The sequence below is a fragment of the Pseudochaenichthys georgianus genome, chromosome 13, assembly GCF_902827115.2.
Source record: "Pseudochaenichthys georgianus chromosome 13, fPseGeo1.2, whole genome shotgun sequence".
NCBI lineage: Eukaryota > Metazoa > Chordata > Actinopteri > Perciformes > Channichthyidae > Pseudochaenichthys > Pseudochaenichthys georgianus.
Window position 1 is genome coordinate 34,789,511 of NC_047515.1, and position 25,018 is coordinate 34,814,528.

Genomic DNA, 25,018 nt, shown 5'->3' on the forward strand with positions numbered 1-25,018 from the left:
TTGACAATATAGACTCACAGAGAAATAATACTAACAGATCTGACGAGACACAACAGTACCCCCTCCTCTACGGCCGACTCCGGACGGCCCAGAGTCCTGTGGATTAAGTCTGAAAAAGTCCTTTATCAGTTTCTGATCCACAACAAAACTTGCTGGTACCCACGACCGATGTTCTGGACCGTATCCTTTCTAGTCTACAAGGAACTGTCGGCCGCGTCCTCTCTTCCTGACTGCTAGCAGTTTCTTGACGTCATATATCAGACCGCCGTCTAACATCCGGGGGGGAGGAGGAGGCTTGGATGGAGGAACCAAACGACTCTCCCGAACCGGTTTGACTTTGGCAACATGAAAGGTCGGATGGACTCTCAAGGACCTGGGCAGGCGCAGGCGAACAGCCACCGGGTTAACAACTTTCGTTATGGGAAACGGACCCACAAACCTCGGAGCCAGCTTCCTGGAGGCCACACACAGGGGCAGATCTCTTGTAGATAGCCAAACCTTCTGCCCGGGTTTGTAGGCAGGTGCCGGACGACGATGTCGATCTGCTGTCTTTTTCATGCGAGCAGCACTCTTCAGGAGAACCTGGCGAGCTCCTGCCCAGACTCTGTGACACCGCCTCACCAGGGCATGTGCTGACGGTACAGTCACTTCCTTCTCTACTTCTGGAAACAGAAGAGGTTGGTAACCATAGGCGCAGTGAAAAGGGGAGAGACCCGTGGCAGATGTAGGTTGGGTGTTGTGGGCATACTCCACCCATATCAGCTGCTTGCTCCAAGTTGTGGGATTCTGGGACACCAGACACCGTAAACACGTCTCCAGTTCCTGGTTGATCCTCTCTGATTGACCATTAGCCTGTGGGTGGTAACCAGATGTGAGGCTGGGAGTGGCTCCTATCAGGCTGCAGAACTCCTTCCAAAACTGGGAAACGAACTGCGGCCCACGGTCTGACACCACATCTCGAGGAAATCCATGCAGCCTGAAAACATGAGATAAGAGCGCTTCTGCTGTCTCTTTAGCAGAGGGAGATTTGGGCATGGGGATAAAGTGAGTCATTTTGGTGAATCTGTCAACAACAGTGCAAATGGTGGTGTTACCTGCAGAGGGCGGCAGTCCAGTGACAAAATCCAGCGAGATGTCAGACCATGGGCGGCTTGGAATGGACAAAGGTTGCAGTAGACCCATAGGAGACTGGGTCGAGGTCTTATTCCGAGCACAGGTAGTGCAGGCTGCCACATACTCAGTAACCTCCTTCTCCATTTTAGGCCACCAAAACCTTTGCTTTATCATGTACATAGTTCGTCTGATACCTGGATGACATGTTAATACAGATGTGTGAGCCCAGTGAATCACATCAGAGCGGACAGATGGGGGAACAAAGAGACGGTTAGGGGGGGCCACCACTGGGTACCGTTTTTCCCTCTAAAGCTTGATTTACCTTAGCCTCAATTGGCCATGTCACCCCTCCTATCACCTGAGTGGGCGGTAAAATGGACTCTGTCTCCTTGGAAAGAGCCTCTGGGTCAAAAAGCCTGGATAACGCGTCTGGTTTGGCGTTCTGTGAGCCAGGACGGTAGGAGAGAGTGAAGTTAAACCTATTGAAAAATAAGGTCCATCGTGCCTGTCTGGAGTTTAACCTCTTAGCCTTGCGTATGTACTCCAAATTTTTGTGGTCTGTCCACACAATAAATGGCTGTTTTGCCCGTTCTAGCCAGTGCCTCCACTCATCCAGTGCTACCTTCACGGCTAATAACTCTCTATTGCCTACGTCATAGTTCCGTTCAGCCGCAGTCAACTTACGGGAAAGGTAGGCACATGGATGGAGCTTACTGTCTTTCTCTGCCCTCTGTGAGAGGACCGCCCCGATGCCCTCGTTGGAGGCATCCACCTCCACCGTGAACTGCCGTTGGGAATCCGGGATGGTAAGTATTGGAGCTGTAGTGAAAACTTTTTTCAACTTCTGGAAGGCCTGGTCTGCCTGTGGGGTCCACACAAACTGAACAGAAGGAGAGGTGAGTACATGCATAGGAGCGGCAATAGAACTAAAATTCCTAACAAACTTCCTGTAGAAGTTAGCAAATCCAAGGAATTGTTGGACTTTTTTCCTGGAAGAGGGTGTGGGCCATTCAGCCACAGCGCTCACTTTAGCAGGATCCATCATTATCTGGTCAGGACCCAGGATGAAACCCAGAAATGAAGTGGAACTGACGTGGAACTCACATTTTTCAGCCTTAACATAAAGTTGATTGTCCAACAACTTTCTTAATACCTGACGAACATGCGAAACGTGTGAACCTTCATCACGGTAAAAAAAAAAATCAGGATATCATCAAGATAGACAAAAACAAAATGATTCAAAAATTCCCTCAACACATCATTTATGAGAGCCTGAAAAACGGCAGGTGCATTTGTTAGACCAAAAGGCATTACCAGATACTCATAATGTCCGCTTGGAGTGTTGAAACCAGTCTTCCACTCGTCCCCCTCCCGTATCCTCACCAAGTGGTAAGCGTTACGCAGGTCAAGTTTTGAAAAAACTCTAGCTCCTTTCAACAGTTCAAACGCTGAGGTCATAAGCGGGAGGGGGTACCTGTTCTTGATGGTTATGTCGTTTAGGGGGCTGTAGTCGATGCAAGGTCTTAGGGATCCATCTTTCTTCTCAACGAAGAAAAAACCAGCTCCGGCGGGAGATGACGAGGGACGGATAAGACCCGTTTTGAGAGAGCCGTCTATGTACTCTCTCATAGACTCTCTCTCTGGAGCTGAGAGAGAGTACAGTCTTCCCTTGGGCAAGGGGGACCCAGGCAGGAGATCGATGGCGCAGTCATAGGTGCGATGAGGAGGAAGGGATGTCGCTTTAGTTTTATTGAACACCTCCTTGAGATCTCGGTAGCAGCTGGGTACGTTCGAAAGGTCAGGGAAGTCTGAGTCTTGATTATTTTCATGTTCCCTATCATTGTCTATAATGGGCTCTCTGACAATTTCAGCAGTCTTGCCCCTGAAACACGAATGAGAGCATTCGCTTCCCCACCCCAAAACCTTACCAGTCCGCCAATCAATGTGAGGGTTATGTTTGCACAACCAGGGATAGCCCAGAATTACTGCATGCTGTGCAGAATTAAACAGATGAAAAGTCATATACTCTGAGTGTTCATGATCAATGGTTATTTTAAGAGGCATGGTTCTATGAGTCACTTTGCACATGAGAGTACCGTCCAGAGTGCTAGCTTCAAGTGTCTGAGTCAATGGCACGGAGGCAATTTTCAACCGTTTAGCTAACCCCCAGTCCATAAGATTAGCGTCAGCCCCTGAATCTACAAGTACTTTCAAAGCTATGCTGTGCTCATTATTACTAACCTCAACCTGGGTCATGGATCGTGAAGGGAAATCTGCGGTTGTCAGTCGGCTCACCAGCACCCTCCGTCTTACTGGTAAGCCCCGTCTTTTAACGGGCAGGCTCCCAGGAAATGTCCCTGCTTCCCACAGTAGAAACATAAACGCTCCCGGAGGCGCCGCTGCTTTTCCTCTGGAGACAGCCTGGCCCTTCCGAGCTGCATGGGTTCCTCTTCTGTGTTCCCCGAAGCAGGTTTCACGGTAGTAGAGGAATTGTGGGTCCGAAATCCGGGTCGTAGTGGAGATCGTGCAGGAGGTGGCGCTTTCCTGGCTTTCTCCCTCCGTTGCTCTTGCAGCCGAGTGTCTGTGCGATCATACTGTCCAAATCCGGCGGAAGATCAAGAGGAACAAGAAGATCCCGCACAGAGTCACTGAGTCCACTCAAAAACATATGATATAGTGCGTCTTCATTCCAACCACTGTCCGTGGCCAAAGTACGAAAATCAATGGCGTAGTCAGACACACTCTGATTCTGCTGGGAGATCTGTGTCAGGGCTCTGGCAGCTTCTCTCCCCGGTGTGGTTCGGTCAAAGATCTTTTTTATAGTCTCAGTGAATAGATTTACACACCGGAGACTCCCGTGCCCACTCCGCCGTAGCCCAGGCTTCCGCTCTTCCCGTGAGGTGGGACACAACAAACGCCACCTTGGCTAGATCACTGGGGAAAGCAGCAGGCTGGCAGGTAAAATGTAGGTCACACTGCGTTAGGAATGGACTGCAGTTACCAGACTCGCCCGAAAACTTCGCTGGAGGAGCAAGACGAATCATGGAAGCTGGCATGGAAAAAACAGCTGTAGGCTCTGGGGCTGGGGCAGCCACGTTGGAAGGAGAAGCAGGCACACTATCCAACCGTGTGAGTACATTATGGAGCTGTTCAGCCAGGTGATTAATTTGTGTTGTAACTACGCCACGAAACTCACTCTGGCTGCTAGTCAGGGTCATTACTCCCTGGTTTATGTCCTTCATTTCTTCCTCCTGCTGCCGCAGACGTTGAGCCTGAGAGCAGAGCGCTGCCCTCAGGGTTTGAGAGTCGGCTGAGTCCATTTGTTGGCCAGATCGTAATGTTACGACTGGAGCACACAAAAACTGATAGGACCCAAATGCACGACTCTAGACAAAAGATGATTAAAAAAAAGGTTTTACTGTGATGATAAGCAAGGTAATCCATTCACAAGGTTCAAAACGATCTGGCACTTGGCACAGGGAACACACAGAATATATACAAAAGCAAGGGACTCCACAGGTGCAAACAATAAGGGCGGGGCAGGTAATCAGGTCCGTGGACAAACAGGCAAGGTAGGAATCGAACTACCTGAAATGAGAAATGACAAAGTAAAACAGGAAATGGCAGACACGGACTTGACAATATAGACTCACAGAGAAATAATACTAACAGATCTGACGAGACACAACATTGCCTCACAATCCAATCAAATCGCATCAACTTAGTGTTGCAGTGACGCGTCCTAAAACCCGGAAGTAAGCTGCGCTCGGTTTCCCTCTACAAAAAAGCAATGGGATTTCTCCATAGGATTTTGGAAAATAGCTCGAAATAAGGTCAGTGGAAAACGAACCTGTTAGATAAATGCACGTTTTGTTCAGTCGGATAATATCCACATGTCGACCCTACTTTTATAAGTTTCGAATCATAAATCTATCGATTAGATTTATGATAGACTTTTGAAACTACAAGAAGATAAGGAGGACTTTTACAAAAAAATAATAGAGATTTTTGTCCAGAAGGATAGCATGGACTTCATCTTCAAGTCAAGGTAAGACCACTATTTTATTGAAAATGGGATCTTACTTAGATAGAACAATTAAATATTTAAATGATAAAATTACACTTTTTGGGTATCCTTTTGTGGAACTGTCTGTTTAAAATTAGTCGAAGCATCAGACTAAACAAGCTTTTGAAATTAATATTATATTTTTATTTAGGTCAAAATATAATATTTGTAAACCTGAAGAGTCAGTGCCAGAGCCTCACCAGCCATGAACCTCACTGCACGTCACTGCAGAAGCTTATATACAGACATCTAAGTTTTTTGGTCCCCACCACTTTTGTACATTTAAAAACATCACTGTGTGTACAGCGTGGAAAAAAGGAGTGAATTGGACGTAAAACGTTCAAGGTCTCCTGATTTAGTTTGTGAATGAATGCGTATTAGAGTTTCGGTTGGAGAGTGCGTGCGGACCTGTCGGTTAGATAACAGGCATGTGTAAGTCCTGCATCTGTATGATACAAATGTGTGTAAAATGATACCGGGTGCTGTAATCACTCATCTGGTTACGTTATTACATTGACCACCACACCCCGACCCAAAAGAAAGGACGTATTATTGCCTTCCCCTATTTTTTTCCCCACACCACGCTACTGACCTTAAAGGGCACCTATCATGCAAAATGCACTTTTTGATGTCTTTTATACATAAATATGTGTCCTCGGTGTGTCAGACAAACAAAACAAAACCCTCTCTCTTTTCCTCCGTACCCAAATCTCTAAAAACGGGGGTACAAGGGAGCTGATCCAGATTTGCATCCGATATGACGTAATATCGGAAATACGGATCAACGGCACTATCACAAATGTTGCTACCAGAAACAATGCCAGACTGTTTTGGAGGTAATATGGTCTTTGTTTACATTAGCAAGCATTGCTAACACTCAGAGCTAACCTGTACTGGAGAGAGAATGTGTAAAAAAAGCAGGAAATTAAAAAGGAACTTTTGAGCTCCATACTGTTTCAGAAATAATCCTTGATGTGGTTTGGAACATGATATGGCATTTAATCCCGGCAGCATTTAGCTGAGTATCTCGTAGAATTCTGAGCAGGTACAAGCTCCCCCTCCTCTTTCTTTTCAAGCTAAGGACCCCAAATCAGCAGTTCTCGAACAGGGCTGATAAAGAGGGATACAGTATGAGGCATGTCTAAAATGCATGATCTGTTTGGTATTTTGAGCAAAACCCATCATAGACATGTTTTTTATATATTTGTATTAGGGCTGGGAAAAAAAATTAACGCCACTAATTATTTTAACGCGATTAACGCATGTGTATTTTTTTTCCTCGGCCGCCCCGTAGTTTCAGAGCGCATCGAGTTTAAAATACCATCTGCTGACAGCCCCGCTCCTGCCGCCCGCTTGTGGCAGACCACACTTCCACGCTCACCGGCAGGCACCGACTGGCCATCTGGAGGACCGGGAGGGTGTGTGTAATGTGGCCCGAGCGAGCGAGAGAGAGACCTTACGTGCATTGTTGTTGTTGTTAGCATCTGGTGCTAGCTAGCTGCGCTAACGGATATAAGGAGCTGTTTAAATGAAAACAGAGGAGCGACATTTCGCCACAGCTGCACCGAGCACTTGACTTTATGCAGGAAGCCAGACAGCGGGACATTGAGATTACCCTTGTGTGTATTTAGTCTTGTCTTCCCTTGAGCTTGTTGTGCAATCGTCGTCGATGTTACCTGCCTGTTCGTGATTTTTTTCCTGTTCCTTGTGCCCCTGGTTAGTGATTGTTAATTTTTCTTTGTTTTGTATCAGCTTTTGAATAAAGCGCGCTTTTACTTTTGAAATTTGGTACCCGCCTTCCCTATCTCTGTACTGCGTTTGGGTCCTACTTACCTCAACACTGACAGTTCTGGAGCCTATTGTACAATGCTTTTGCAATACTGTATGTCATTATGGTCATGCTAATACAGCTATTTGAATTCAGAATTCAAGTATGCCATCAATTGTCTGATGTTTCGTGCCGTGGTGTGTTTGTGTGTGTCTCCCTCCCTCTTAGGGATGCCAGCGATTATTCGAATATTCGCTACAGTCTCCATAATCGAATATGTCGGTCGAATAATCGATTATTATTCGCCAGGGCTGCCGAATAATCGATGTTGATCATGGTCAGTTTCTGGCAACCCTACTCCCTCTCTACCAGTTGATTGTCTCCCTCCAGGTGCAGCCTCTCCCTCAGGTTTATCAGGGCCTGCACACTTGCTGCATTCTATGACTTTAGCCTGTTATATGACTTTTCCAGTCACAGTTGATTAAAGAGCTTTAAATGAAACATTTAGCATTATTATCATATCATAGTAAAACGGATGAAGCTGATGACTTGAGATTGGCTGTGTTTTCATTTTTATGAAAACAGCCAATATTACTTCAGATCTGTAATTTACTTATGTTCCCGTTCATGCAGACCAAGACAGCATCAGACTGATGTGACACTGCATTTCCGTATGACTAATGCTTCAATATCACTTCAGAGTCCAAGCCAATGCTGAAATTAAATTGCAGAAGTTGGGTTTGAAAATTGCCATCCTTCCTCTAGTGATCCGTGGAATGGGCTCTGGTCCGTTCCATCACATTTTACAGCTAATTTCATGTGGTGAAATGAGAGATGCAATGGAAATATGTTTGCGGTTTCATGCATGAACCAAGATTTATGATTGCTGTCTAGGTCTCTCATAGGTCTCTTAAAACATCAGCTCCCATTCAGCATGTGATAAATCCCTCAAATTAGTGTCTCCCTTTAAGTCATTCGACAGCTATCGGTCCATGAGAGGAGTCTGAACATCATCTCCTGCAGCCTACATTGCATCCCGCTTTTACACTTTCACACTTGGAGCCATCATAATCAGTTTACACGTGAGACTGCCTTTCCCAATTTATACCAAAACAAGCTGCTGAATAATAGATGTTTAGTGTACTGTACATTCACACCAATCCAGTAAATAGGCAGGAATTGAAGGATTTCAGGTTCCATCAACTTTTAAAATGAAGTTCTCAATTTGCACAAAATAGTTTTTTTCTTTATCGAAGAGAATTAGTTGATGTTAAAATGTTGTACGTAATGGAGGTTTGGTTAACTAAGAATATTAGCATAATGACTGGAAACAGTGGTAAACAGCTAGCTTGGCTCACTTATCACCATATGTTATCCGTGTGACTCCTCAGTTTATACTGTGTTTTGTTTCAATTAATGTATCATTTAGTTACAAATATGTGATATATCTGAACAACAAATATCTTATCTTTTTTGAGAATGAGTTCTTATTTTATTTTATTTATTTGGGTCAGTAAATGTGTACTAACAGAGGCGGGGGTGTTTGTGAAAACAACGGGGACAGAGCTGCTGTCAGACATCTGCTGTGCTGCGTCATCACAAACGGACGTCGCTTCATGTGACGCTCCGGAGGAAAGGACGTCCCATTGCTCTTAAAACTCATTTCCCTGTTTCCCGTGGTTTCCTTGCGTCTCTCCATGCTTCCCTGGTGGGAGGGACTAGTCGTAGGGAAAGGACGCAAGTGAGGGACGCAAGAATTCCATTTAACCGACCTGAGATGCAGCCAGAGAGAAGGAAGAGGTAAGGTGTCCCCCGACAGTCTAAGCCTATAGCAGCAAAACTAGGGGCTGAATCTAATCACAAATTTAGGGAGAATATCTCCTGAACTTCTCCACTCAGTCCACCAAGACATGAGCAGTTGTGTAGATGTTGAAGGACTATAGGTAGCACTTTCTCCGCGCCGTTCCTATGAGCTTGCTTTAAAAGAAGGAACACTCAAAACAACCAGGACGAGGGTTAAATAAAAATCTGTTTTAATCATAAAAGGTAATAATGCAATACAATATAATACATTACCATACAAAGCCATATCATATGCGTAATGTCAGGAGTATGCCTACTCCTGGCCTTGTTCACGGGCTGCCACGACCTTCCGGTCCGGGCGGCGCGAGAAGAGAGGACGAACAACAAGCTGAATAGGCTTTCATACCAACAGAAACAAGAAGGGGTGGAGTTTACTCCACACAAACACACCCCCCCCCCCCCCCCCCCACATTCCAGAGACCTCAGATGTGTCTTAAAGGATATTTAAGATAACACAAATATTTCATCTCTCATATCTCCAACTTCTGGTTACACAAAATACAAAGTAATTAAACCCACACATATACTATTCAAGATATGTAGACTTCCCTGAAACATGACATGCTAGAGATCTTAAGCAGAATATACTCTTCCCCCACCTAGCACCATGTCCTGCATACCTCCACCTCCCCCATAGGGCAATACAACCCTGTTTACTCTAAACAGCCCTTTGTTTATAGCCATTTTAGTCCTCACATTTATGAAAGGATAAAACAGAGAAATCAATATAAAACACAAACACAGGTATTGTTTGAACAGTATTCACTTAACTGCTACTATTGATAATTACCAGAGAAACTCAAAGGGACCTCTTTTAACTCAAAACAGAACTCAAAATTAATTCTGCATCTTCCTTCTTCAAAAATAGCCTAAAAACACCCTTTTGATAAACAGGTAAAAGTCAAAGAAAAAGACTATTGCGCTAATCTACTTTTAAGAAAAAGGGAACATTGTTTCAGGAATCTATAAAAAAACCTTTCTATAAATAAGAGGAAAAACGTACTTTTTGTTCCTTCAACTATTAACACACAGGAATGTATAAACCCACACATATATTAGGGATGACATGATGTAATACACCTCCTATAGATGGGTGACATTAAAATGAACATACCAAAAATATGCGGCCTCAATTCTTTGGTACAATATCTCACATCAATTTCCACAATGTCCAAGGCAAGGCACGGGCCAGCGCATCTCGGTCAAAGTAATCCCTAGCCATATTAACTTTGACCCCAGGAGATATAGGACAGAGGTGGAGAGGCACAACGTGTCTACGTACATGCACTCCCTTAGGATAGGTTGAGGGAAAAGGGTAGCAAGTAAGGAACAGAGGTGGAGAGGCACAACGTGTCTACGTACATGCACTCCCTTACCCCTCGATTCCACCAGGTCCGCTTGCTTCTCGTTACGGCTGCGCTGCGGTTTTGGTCCGGCCTCCTCCGGCGTCATACCCTACCGGGGACTTTTCAGGAGCTATTTGGAAGCATTTTAAAAGCGGAGCCTGCCGGCTCGCAGTTTTTATTGATTTGTGCATATTTCCTGGACAGGCTACTTTGTACAGTTAATAATACTTGTAATATTCCAGTTATAAACGACATGAATCAAAGATGTGTTGCTGTATTTTAGTGGTAACAAAATGCATTCATCATCATAATTATTCTATATATATAATTTGCACAGTGCCTGTAAACCAGAGGAGAACGCTGGCATTTCTCCTCCTACTTGAAAGACTACGGAGGGATAGGGGCTGAAGTCGAATAGTCCATTTAGCTTAGGAACCTTCCTAACGGAGTGAAATGACCCAGAAGTCCCTCAGTGGCAGCCATGATGAGTGCCGTTCGAATTCTCTAGATGATAGGAAAGGAGGTTTCAAACTTCCTTTATAACCTCCTTTAGCTTAGGAAGTAGGAACCACTGGACCTCCCTTGATGAAAGGAGAGGAGAAAGTGCTGCCCCACAATGCCTTGCGGCCGCAGCATTTGCCGTCACACAACAGTCGGCCGTTCACGGAAACAACCGATTATGACCGAGAAATTATACCATGAAAGTTACAGTGCTTATTAAGCATTTTAAAACATATGTGCAGTTGTTTGTTTTGAACGTTCATCAGTATTATAATCAAAAAGAGAAATATGAACGTTAGTTTTGACTGAAATTATCAAATAAAGTCAGCATTTCACAGTCTTTACTGAGCTGTGCGGAGTTTGTTCAACTTTTAAAAGATGTTTGAATGGTGATACACACAGTGATAGATGTTAAGGACTAACGTTTATAATAAATACATCTGTATTTATTTTAAGATATTTTCATAGTTCATACAATCATACGTATTGGGATCATTTGTATTAATGTGGACCGGAGGGAGAGGGTGACGACGAGCATAAGTTTCACTTTCATTTTTTATTTCAATTCCAACTTTGGTCATGAAGAATATGTTTCTCTGTTGTCCACGTTCATAAAGCACAAAGCAGCAGCATCAGAGCACGGTGCAGAGTCTCTAGATGAGTTTACAGTAGTCCCTCGTTCTTATTAAACAAACAGACTCAAAAACAGTTTATACCCCTGGGCCGTCAGGCTGCTCAACCACCACACATAATGCAATAACTGTAACCATTCTCACACATACACACACTTTTAAATGCACTTTTATATACTATTTTTTATATCAATATTTTTAACTATTTATTCCCCCGTATGATTGTATGTTGTCTGTCCTATTGCCGTGTTTTTAGTGTTATGTATTTGTTTGTATTTTTTGCACACCGGGACAGAGTTGCACTCTGAATCTCGTTATACTCTGTGTATAATGACAATAAAAGGCTTTAACTTAAACATCCATGTTGTAGTCCGCTGTATAGAAAACTGTAGTTTCCATAGTTTCCCCACAGCAGAAGACGCACATTCATGACGTCCGCTGGCGCATCATAAACACGTCGGATAGTGAAAGTGCATTCGGATTCTCTAAAGTACCGCAGTCTCTTCTCCTAAGTCCTTTTGAATTCTCCTATCCACTATCTCTTAACCCCGTGACGTTTCACTCAGAGGTCAAGGAATAGACGATACGGTTAGACGATAGGAGCTGATTTTTGGATTATCCGACCGAGGGTCGAGTCTGCAAATTAGTTTATTTGGGGGATGGGCCGGATGCTGTCACTGGTCCACTTCCTGCCGCGAGCCCAGCAGCGAGACGCTTCTGGGACGCTTCTGAGCCGTAACGCGGCGCGTCTGGTGGAATAGCACCCATTGACTAGAGTGGCCGCGATCTTTTCGCACACGGCGGCATGCGTTTTCGCTTGCCGGCGGGGGGGGGCTGAAACTCGACCAACAACCAATCACATGAATCTCCCGCCCCAGACACAAGCACGCGGTTTGATTGGCTAGAGCTTGTACTGGCATATGATTAGATTGGCTGACGCCTCCGTCGAGGCGGCAAAAGTAGAACATTGCTCTACTTTTGCAGCGAGCACCGCGAGAGAAGCTACGCTTTGCTCCCACAATGCAGTTCGGCGAAATGTGATGTCACCCCATTCAAAGTGAATGGACAGAAGCGTTGAAGAGTCAATGCACGCCGCCGTGTGGAAGGGCCGGTTGCGACCGTAACGCGACACAGACGGACCCGGTGGAATCTAAGGGTTAGGATAGGTTGAGGGAAAGGGTAGCAAGTAAGAAGTAAGGAACAGAGGTGGAGAGGCACAACATGTCTACGTACATGCACTCCCTTAGGATAGGGTGAGGGAAAAGAGTAAGAACTAAGATGTATAGGTGAAGATGCACAACTTGTCTACGTCAATGCTTAGATTCTCTTATCAACTATAAGCTTTATCAAAAAGGAAGGTCTTAAACGTATTCTTAAAAACGGATAGGCTGTTTGCCGTCCGAACACAAACTGGAAGCTGATTCCACAAATGTGGAGCTTGATAAGAAAAGGCTCTGGCTCCCATTGTACTTTTAGAGACTCTAGGAACAACCAACAACCCTGCATTCTTGGAACGCAATGCCCTAGTTGGACAGTAGGGTATAATGAGTTCTGTATGTGGTACCACATTTCTCACTTTACCACATCTTTTGATTCATTTTGTCCAGCATTTGCAAGCTGTAGACTCTCTGTCAGAGCCATATATTGTATAATTGATGCTTTCAGTTGAATTAATTCAATCCAAGTCAATGGAACACTCACAAGATGTCACCAAAATCACACTGTCCCTTTAAAATCTTTCAGAGAATGATATAAGTGTATCGAATTATATCGAATCGTATCGTTGGCTTAATATCGTGATATATATCGTATTGTGAGCTGAATATAGTGTATCGTATCATATCGTGAGATTAGTGTATCGCTACAGCCCTAGTGAGAAGAATAATTTTAAATGATATAGGGAGCCAGTGTAAGGCAGCCAGAACTGGAGTAATGTGGTCCCTTTTCCTAACTCTGGTTAGTACACGAGCTGCAGCATTTTGAATCAGCTGAAGCGACTTGACTGACTTTTTGGTACTCCCTGATAATAAAGAGTTACAATAATCCAGCCTTGAAGTTAGAAATGCATGGACTAGTTTTTCTGCATCGTTTTGAGGCAATATAGGCCTGATTTTTGCAATGTTTACGTAGATGAAAGAAGGCGGTCCTAGAGATTGATTGTATGTGGGCGTTAAAGGATAAATCCTGATCAAATATAACACCAAGATTCCTTACAGTCTCACTGGAGGCCAAATTAATGCCATCCATAGTTAATATATCTTTAGATCGTTTGTTTCGTAGATTCTTCGGGCCAAGTACAATAACTACAATAACAGTTTTGGCCGTGTTTAACATCAAAAAATGTAAGGTCATCCACGTTTTAAGTCCTTGAGGCAGTCTTGAATTTTATTTAGATGATTGGTTTCATCAGGCTTGATGGATAAGTATAATTATCCTACTTTGGCATTATTAATGACCTTTTCTATTTCAGTGGCAAGCCATTAGATCATAAAACAAACCCACACTGATACAAGCGTGAGAGGAACGATCGAGTGCCAGAGCTTGTGAATTTACTCCAGGTGTAACTAAAGTTTTATTTAACTGATATATGTCAAATCATTAAGTAACTAAAGGTGACTGCTTTACTGTCATACCTTTTCATGGCGATGCTAAAAAGCAACATTATTTCTAAAATATGCTTAGATTTCAAAATGGAACATTTCATGATGCTAAAGTCACTGGAAGAAAACAATCACTGAATTAAATTGAAATGAGGATAAAAAAGTCAATTGGTTTGTATTATTTGTTTGTTTACTTTGTTAACTTTCTCGGCATGCATGTGTTTCCAGGCAACCAGCAGTCCTTTTTCTATCAGAAGAAAAGACAGTATCTCTTTTATTTGTAATACCAGCAGGAGACAACCATCAAATCAAATCAAGTTTTATTTATATAGCACATTTATAAACGATTTTTGGTCGAGCCAAAGTGCTGTACATAAAATAAAAATAGCCTACACTTTACAGCAAATACAACAGCACAGATTGTTCAGAATATCAGTATGAGAAAAAACGACACCCTCTATCCTGAGACCCTCACATCGTACAAGGAAAAACTTCCAGAAAAAACCCCACAGTTTAAGGGGAAAAAATGGGAGAAACCTCAGGGAGAACAACAGAGGAGGGATCCCTCTCCCAGGACGGACAGACGTGCAATAGATGCCGTGTGTAAATCTAAGAGATAATACATTTTACAGCATATAGACCGAATGTTAGGAAATGCATGTGTCTGTAATAAGAAGATGAATCTACGAAGATGTCAGCTACAATCCTGTGGGAGCCATCAGGGAAGCAGCAAGACGAGACCCAAGGCAGGACCGCAGAGACAGGTTCAGCCACGACCCGAAGTCCACGACTTAATCCAGAACTCAGGATAGAGGATCCAAGACACAGGACTACAGCAAGAGGATCAGCCTCGACTCCGGATCCTTTTTAAACTTTGAGCGTGTAATTCATGCCTTTGTTTCAACTCGTTTAGATTATTGTAATGCACTTTATGCCGGCCTAAATAAGACTTCGCTGGCCCGCCTGCAGCTTGTACAAAACGCTGCGGCGCGGCTGCTCACAGGAACCCGCAAGTTTGACCACATCACACCAGTTCTGGCTTCGCTCCACTGGCTTCCTGTCCATTTTAGAGTCCATTTTAAGATTTTATTGTTTGTTTTTAAATCTCTTAATGGGCTGGCCCCAGAGTACATCTCCGACCTCTTACAGGTGTACACCCCCTCAAGGGCTTTGAGGTCGGCTGATCAGCTGCTGCTTGTAGTCCCAAAAACAAAGAAAAAGACCAGGGGAGACCGAGCGTTCTCATCGGTAGCCCCCAGGCTCTGGAACGACCTGCCCCCTCATGTTAAATTGTCGCCCACACTTGAAGCTTTTAAGTCCCGCCTAAAAACCCACCTCTTTTCCCTCGCTTACCAGTCAGTCTGAGCTATGTCATACCTATTTGTATGTCTGTCCATAGCCTTTATGTGCCTTGTATTTATTCTTATGTGTGCTTTTTTTATCTATTTGTGTAATATTATATTTTATTATAATGTTATTTTCATTGTGAAGCACTTTGGCAAACCCTCTGTTTTTAAACTGTGCTATATAAATAAAGTGGATTGGATTGGATCGGATCCCGGCGTAGATATAGACACAAAACAAGAAAAAAGATTTGGATGGGTTAATCGGAACAAGAGAATACACAGACACAGACAGAGAGGGGAAAGGTCATTGGATAAAAGTTATTCTTGATAACCCTCTAGAAAGATCTCATGAACTTCCCCACTCAATCTATCAAGACCCGAGCAGTTCTATTAGATATAGGATAAGAAACAGAGAGAGGGAGCACAACAACTGAAAGCAAGGCCATTGTCTCCTGGTGTCTTTCTTTTTCAGTTGTGTTTTCTAAATGCAATAACGATCACATGAATCTCCCGCCCCAGACACACAAGCACGCGGTTTGATTGCTGATGCTAGACCTATTCATGTTTATTGGACCGCCTTTTCCTTGTAAAAATGTAACATCCCCTCAGCTCCTTATCATTAACAGGCTGCACGAGCTACAAACTTGCTGCATTCAATGACTTTAGCCTCTTATATGACTTTTCCAGTCGCAGTTGATTAATGAGCTTTAAATTAAACATTTAGCATTAGCATGATACATCATAGTAAAACCAGATGAAGCTGATGACTTGAAGATTGGCTGTGTTTTCATTTTTATACCCAGGGTCTGTTATAGTATAGATGTCGGATGGATGCTGTGTATGCTTTAGATCAGCAGATGGCACTCTCGTGTCAGTAAAATGGACAGAGCTTTGTGTATTTCGACAGGACGTGACAGAGCTGATGTGCTCGCCTTTCAGTTTATCTTACACCTTTTAGAGAGGACAACTTCAGTCATCTGGATTATAAGAACTCGGTTTCAAAGATAAGCCACTTAAATGTATTTGATGGACAAATGACACATGCATTTTCTTTGACACTTAGACAATATGAATAACAAGGCTGCATTTAATGCAATATTCCAATTGGATTTACTTGGAAAAGTTGCCAGGCATTACAGTGTGAAATCACTTTCACATGTTTGTCAGATATTGCTGATAGATCTCAGAGATGCATTGTTCCATAAACACCTTTTATCTTTTATTTCCTCTCGGCTTGAACTCTAATATGAAAAGATGTATTAATAATAAAAAATCACAAGGAATAAAATGTTCTCAATATAATATGATATATAATGAAGGGTGATTGTGAAACATAAACAAATACGGCTTATCTTAACATAATTGTTTGATCTAATATTATTTTCTAAAACATAATGATGCACTCTGGGATGCATACTGGGATTTTAGTTTTCTTTGGCAACTTTGCATGTAAACGCTCACAGTTTATTCTTCTATGATAATGAAACACACTATACAATAACACACGTCCTGGTTTATGAGAATACTTTGCAAATAAAAGTAATTTTTCTCCACGTTTCCAAGAATATTAACAATAACACAATCCGCTTTGGCACACTTGAAAGCATCACAAAATCATGGCAGCTTCATAGCAGAATAATAAACCGACTCTATCCCACCATGTTCTCTCTGTAGCTCTGGTGAGGTTGAGAAGCGGTTGCAGCTTATAAACAGTTATAATGTGTCTATCTGGGCTTGTAGGGGCCCATTGACCTGTCAGGTGATCATAGTTTGCAGCCAACAGTAACATATACAATTCTACTACAATTCCCAACATGCCTCTCTCTGAATGCCAGCAGAGAACTCAGATCAGCAGGAATAATGGCCTCCAAATCAAACCCTTGATGAATTAGAGGCAATAAAGTCCCAGAATGGCAGAGGTCATACACTGGATGAAATTAGCTGAGTATTTTCAATTTTACCTTGGACCTAAACTCCCTCTATTAAGAGTTAGGGTCATATATACTTCTGCCCCCGTTACATGTTCTACTTGGTTGAATGCTCAAGAGGCTAGTGCAGCAATTTCCTTCATATTCAATCAAACATGACTGAGGTGACTATCTCACCCAGAAACCTCTCAAGATTAATAGTCTGTGAAAATGCAGTTCTTTTATGAACAAAATGCACTTACATTCTGGTCAAACTCTGCCAACCTTGCATGCTATCAATAAGACAATGTACAAAAATACCTCTAGGAATAAATGCTTTCTAAAGTCATTGAAATGTAATATGCAGCTTGGAGAGATGCTCATTTTTAAAGCAGCGCGGAGAAAGCCTGTCTCCTTTAATTTACAAAGTGAAAGATTCGCTCCTTGCACTCACACATTTCTTACTGCATACCCATTTCTGGTGAGATGAGATGGGAATGTGATGCAGAGCAAGACAGGAAGTTGGGATGCTAATAGCTTTATCCAAAAGACTGAATTGCATCTTCTGTGAAAAGGCATCTTAGCCCTAGAAAACTGTAAGGTTTTTTTATTTAAATGCAGCTCCCAGCAAACTCTGATTCAAACAAACTTATCGTAGATGAGAGGACACCAACATTTATAAAGGAAACACCACATTTATGGATAAATGGCCACCATGGCTGTGAGCTTTGTATCTATTTGGCTGACGAAACGTACAGTTTTTGAGTTGATTGTTGATTATTTACTGTTGCCATTCAGCTTAAATACCACACAGGAAAGGTGCTTTGGAGCCTATAATTATTGAAAATAAATAACCTGAGAAGTGTAACTTAAATTCAGAATCCTTTAGTTCATTCTGGCTCATCTTTAAACTTTTCCACCACATGTGGTATTTAATCATTAATATCACTTTAAGGCCTTACCTGTGTTTTAAATTGAAACGTAGAACCAGCTGGGTTATTAAATACCTTAAAACGACAAACGAATAACTTATAAAGGCTTTGATGATGCAATGATTTTATGGTAAGAAGGTACAAGATGCAAGGTTACTATACTAATCATTCTATATATTGGTTTATAATGAAGTGCTATAGTTTCAGTCCGTTTAGGCACCGACAACCATAGCCACAATCAATCAAAAACACATTGCTGACTCATAACCTCCCCACCATTATACTCTTCTAGATAGATTCAACTTATTGTCATTACACAGTACAGGTGCCATGTAACGAAACGGTTTCTCTGCATTTGACCCATCCTAGTGTTAGGAGCAGTGGGCTGCCATTATGTACGGCGCCGGGGAGCAGTGTAGGGAACGGTGACTTGCTCAGGGACACCTCGGTAGCACCTGGTCTTTCCGGGACTTGAACTGGTGACCTTCCAGTTGCCAAGTCCCTATGGACTTCGCCACCACCGCCCACTCAATGCACTGAGCTAATCCTGATGTATGTTTGCAAACACCTTTTTTATTTATGTCCACATAAGCCTACAATATATGAACCAGCCCCATCATGCACAGTATAAGACAAAAGACATCAGCAAATGTTTAAAAAAAACAAAAATGACTGTATACAGAGAAATGCATTTTCTAGGGGGCACATTTCATCCTATGGCATCTATAGGAATAAATGCACTTTTCTTGTTTTTAAAAATGTTACTTTGTAGACATGACATGGCTTCATGACATGTGTTATCTTATGTGGTGCGGGAAAAAACTTTAGAAAAGAGTCATAGACTGGTGATATCAATATTTAATTGAAACATAAAATCCGAAAAGGCATGTGTTGTTTAGTTTTGAGGAATACCTAAAATGTTAAAGATTATAGGTACCTGAGCTCTGTTCACACTTCTTGGAAAATGTTTAAATGTATACCATATGCTTTCAAACAATAAAAGGCAAATCACAGAGATCACAGAGGTATTGAAGTCACAGACTTGAACACATAATTCATGGTTATTAACTTTTCTCATATCTCTCATTACTTCCTCATCCAAACCAAATTAACTTTTACCCAGAAAAAGGATATACATACAAGGAGAAGAAAAACCAGCAACTGGGTATATGAGGAAACAAGATAAAGCAATAATGACACAGAGTTAATTCCTTTAGATATGCACAGACACAGCAGCAATAATCATATTTCTAATTATATAATATATATTTGAGAGCATTAGGCAAACTCTACAAACAGAAATAGGCCTTTGAAGAAGAAAAAAAAGGTTGACCACAACGAGTCCTATTCAACTCAAGACCCAGACTGTGATGCTGTTGAGGTCTACTAGAATATATTTACATTGTTCAATGTTCCAAACTCTCATTGGTTTCTCATACAGCATCTCTGTATAGTATGTGTATTCACTCTCTGTCCTACACACCTTGTAGGGGGGCTCTCCCTATGAGCTCACTGTGCTCTGATTGATCAGCTCGCCCACTCTTTTCTGATTAGTCAACCTCCGCTGGACATCAGTGTTTATGTGTTAAAATGGCGTTTGTTAGCCACCAGAAAATGACACCAGTAATGAAAAACAGATGAGAATGCTGCGTGGGGTCTGGGTGCCGTGTTGGCGGGACGTTGTAGGGCTCGCTGCTCCGCCCTTTGAGCCTCGAGGAGCGGACAGTGTGAGCTGGATTACTGGTGTCGTTTCCTGGTTGCTGGTTGCTGCGTGTGTGTGGGGTCTCGCTGTCTCGCAGACCCCACACACACACTCACAGCCTGAGCTCCGAGTGTGTGTGTGTGTGTGTGTGTGTACGGAGCTACCAGAAAATGACACCACTGCTGAGAATATATAAGGCTGAGTGAGTGTGTTACGTCACTTAGACCAGGAAGAAAAAAATGGAAAAAGAGAAATCTCCAACGAGGCGTTCTGGGGCAGCATAGGCAGGTATTTTCTAGAGTTTTACTCGCTACATGGTGTACTTTGAGGGTTTGTGACTTTGCAGACCGTTGACATGCAGAAAAAGCTACATAACCCACAAGGGGGCGGGTAATAACCGGAAAAGCATGACATGGGACCTTTAAGGAATTTTCTTTTAATCCAGAAAACATAATGTGTGTAGAGCTTCTGTCTGTTGTCTTGACTGAATGGTGAAATGTTTAAATCCATCAACTTTAATTCATTGTGGACTTCTGATTGACTTCCCCAGCCTGCCTGTGAAACCCATCTACTGAAGACATACATCTTAAATTCAGTTCAAAAACACAGTTACATTTTTGAAAAGGCTTAGTCTCTCCGGAAAGAGCGGCACTGAAAACTTAACTCAAACAGCAGTAAACCCCTTATTTATGCGATCTATTTTAGCAGCGGACTAATACACTTGTGTTGCTCTGGTGAATTTACAGCAGCAGGACTATACTGTATGTCGGCTTGACCCACAATGACCTACTGTGTCATCGTCTACGATAATGAAGAAACATGTCACCCAGTGCAAAAATGTAAAATTGATGTTTACTAAATCATTAATCAGACAACAATTGAGATCTATGGCACATTCTAATTGTATGTATAATTAATTAATGTAGGGTTTGATGTTTTAATATGAAAAACTGCACATCTTAAGCATTTACTGTTCATTTATTTGATTCTAGAGATTTGACAAGTCTCTCTATGGTTTAAACGTAACACTTATTGACAGCTTGCTTCTAGTTTGCTGCTTGGCTGTCATGTTTGCCATATGTTGTACTGTGGCTGGCAGCAGCGACATTTTATTATTAGTTCAAATACAATCAGAGGCATGAGACTTGCAACTTACTACCAGCACATAAAGGGAACTGTTGGGATCAAATCTTCCTTAGCTCTTTTTGTTTTTCCGCAACTAGGATCATTAAACCACCACGCTATCACTAACAACGTTATCCTGCTACAGTGTGTCTGCTGTGATGATTCTAACAATCAGCATAGTGAGTGAGGTCTGTGTTGGGCTATATGTTATATTCCTAGCTGCTGCTCCAGTAGCTGTAAGGAAAGCACTGATATATCTGAGTGACACCCATATATTGATATTTGCGATTCTGTACCTTTGCCTCCCTGATCAAAAGAATACAAATACAAGGTTTTTTATACTGGCCCAATGCTCACAACACAGTCAACATTATCACATACATACACCAATTAAATCCACAACAATAGTTATTATTTTGTATAATCTGATTCCTTAAAGGGGCCTTTTTATGCTTTTTTGGGGTTTTCCTTTTCCTGTAGTGTGTTCTATAGGTTTTTTGTTTAATTCCACAACATAGTGACATCACTATGTAACACTCGCGCTTCTATTGGCTAGTGTTCTACTAACACATTGTACGTGGTAGGCAACAGGGCGGGAAAACTCTAAGCAGTTGACCAATCACAACAGAGCCGGCCAGCCAACCAATCAGAGCAGACTGGGTTCTGGTTTCAGACAGAGGGTGAAAAGAGGTGCTGCAGCACAGGCAGTATGAAAAAATAAAGAGATTTTTGAACATTAATGCATGGAGACATGTCACAGTAGAGCAGTGGTTCTCAAACTTTTTCTGTCAGGCCCCCCCTTTGGAGAAAACAAAAAGTCGGGCCCCCCCCCAACACAAATAGTCAGGCTCAGTGGCGGCGCCAGAGATTTATTTTGGGGGTGCTGTGGGGTAGCTTGACGTTTCATAGAGGGTGATGAAACATTTAGGGTTTCCCATTAATGTACCGAGTGCTACAGTGGAACTTTCTACTGCAACACTCCCCACATACACAATGTACCCGCGACTGTTACAATGAAGGCTCGATAATCAGCTCACGGCATATAGGTGTAAGCAGGGGTGTGTGGACCTCACATAGGGGGGTCCGGGGGCATGCTCCCCCGGGAATATTTTTAAATATTGAAGTTAAAATCATCAATCTGGTGCACTTGAAAAAATGAAGAGATCTATGGATACATCTCTCAACACAGAACTGTAAACAGATTTACTATTTCTTTATGGATATTTTACAAATCACTCTCCTTTTAAACTTTATTCATTTTTTAATGTCATATAGTATTTCATACCTGTTTTTCATTTATTCTCTTTTTTTTTATAACTATAATGATCATATAAACGTGTGCCTCGGAAATAATTGGTGACCAAAACGTTTGAGACACACTGAGATAACACTGAGAGAGTTCTTTAGCTCACTGAGTCTCTCAGTCTGACAGGAGAGGACTCTCCTCCACTTTGTTGTTAAAAAAACTACTTATATCCGTTAGCGTAGCTCGCTAGCACCAGAAGCTAACATCAACGATCTCCGGTACCGGTGCGCTATCTCTCTCTCACTCGCGCACGTTATTTTTATTGTTAAATTCAGTTCCTGACGAACGCCAAAAAAGACCGAGATTATGGAATTAAACCAATAAATAAAAGCAAGGATAATTGTGTGTTATTGGTGAGTAAATAACAGTGTGTTATTTTGAAAAGAATAATAAATTAGAAGGAAAAAAAGATTTTAAAAATACGAGGCTCTGAGCCCCGTGTATTTTCCTCACAGACGTAAGGTAATCTTCGTCATAACTAGCAAACTAAACATCATGTACATGTACTGCACACATAATCAGAAATAAAAACTCATTACTCGCATACAATGACATCAAAACGCATTTTAATGGCCAAATGAACCTTAAAATAGGCATTTTCACCGAGAATAACACGAAGGACAGCCATTGTTGTTGATCACGTGGTCTAGGAGCTGTTGCAGCGTCCATAGCAACCACCTTAGCAACCATGAATGTGTACACATTCATGAAGTAATCTTCGTCATAACTAGCAAACTAAACATCATGTACATGTACTGCACAAATAATCAGAAATAAAAACTCATTACTCGCATAAAATGAGATCAAAACGCATTTTAAAGCCAAATGAACCTTAAAATAGGCATTATGAAGGTCCATGGGACGCCCTGCCCGTAGAAGCCTGACGGGCAAGGGGTCCGCTGTATCCGCAATGAAGGTCTATGGGACGCCCTGCCCGTAGAAAATGACGGGAAAGGGGTACCCTGTACGTAATATAGCGACGGGGAGGGGCCCTGACCGTCCGTCAATATGTGACGGGATGGGAGTGAGAACGTGTTGCACACACACACACACACACACACACACACACACACACACACACACACACACACACACACACACACACACACACACACACACACACACACACACACACACACACACACACACACACACACACACACACACACACACACACACACACACACACACACACACACACACACACACACACACACACACACAGAGCCGAGCTTTAATGAAACACATTTTTCCTCCTGGTCTCTCTCGCCCCCCCTGTCACGCCCCCCACTTTGAGAACCACTGCAGTAGAGGCACAAAATAGAAATATGAACCTGCAAATGAGCAGAACAGGGCCATTTAAGGCAGATGCATATACATTTTGTGTTTTTGTTTAGTGCAACATGTATCTGAATAATGTTTTGAGTACTTGCCATTAATGGAGCCCATTTAAGCTCATGCTGTCACTGGTTGATAAGCAGATCAGAGGAGGGGTGGCTGAGACATTGAGAGTGGATGCTATCTTTAGATAATTTTCCAGCGTCTCTTAGAAGTAGTAAAATGAAAAGCAGCTACGAACCAAAAGGTTAAAAGCAATTTACAGATTTGGGGCCCATTTAGGAGAGGGCAGTGAAAATGCAAATGAAAAGACAAATTACTGTAGGTGTCTGAGCAGATGAGCAGGAGGTGAGAAAGCTCTACCTGACAGTTCCCTGACATTCAAGGAAAATACATGTCTCCACTTAGCTGGCCTTTCACATCTTTCCACAAAAAAATAAATAATGTATTCGACATGTTCTCACAGGCACAATGCCGTGCTATTTTCAAAATCGCACCATTGTGGACTTTCAATGGTTTTGAGTTTGATTATATTGAATTTAAATTATTGTGGTGTGCTGTTTTTGTTCACTTATACATGCTTGACATTGACGAGGAGTCTCCACAATTGAGTGCTTCGCTTGGATAATCACTACTGACAACAGTTTTTCTTGACCTAACTTGCTTAATATTTGCTGATCACGCACGCCAAGCTGTCCATCAGACAGTAAATGAAGCGGCACAGTCAATCAAACAAGCCCCGTGTCCTTCACTTTACTTCTGTCGTTTGTAGAATATATTTATTTTGGCTTGGTTTGTGGTTTTTTGGTTCACATTTTCATTGTCCTTAAATATACATACAATTTTCACAGAAACAATATCCCAAACAACAACAACAACAACAACAACAACAACAACAACAACATGTGCTCAAACATTTGTACAGAATACAGTGACAATATAACAATGAAGGGCATAGATGTTTTAATTTAACGACCTGTCAGGGTTCTCTAATAAGCAAATGGAGCAATAACAGACATGCTGATTGGATTTCAGTTAAACACGTAGAGGACATAGGAAGAGCATTTGGTTCATTTTCAGCCATCTGGGGCCTATACTACGAACCTGGTTCAACCTAACCTGGATATGTTTGAGTTAGCCGGTTGGCCTAATCCAAAACATACGCGCTGTCGCTAAACTGTACTACGACGCGGGTTATCAAGTGGATCGCTCAAGCCAGCCGTGTCCTATCTAGTTAGGTGCGCGTTCACATGAAAGGGGTGGCATTTGGAGCATTCGACCAATCACAAACATGGAGAAGCGCACTGACAGCGCAGCGTACTTCCTGAATGAAAAGTGAACTTTAATACTAGTCAAAAATGAAGAAGTTAAACTTTAAACATCCATGACTTAAACACTTTATCCAGGATCAAAGCCACATAGCTGCACCTGCAAGGTGAATGCTCTGGCAAAAGAAAAAGTGTTTGAATGCGT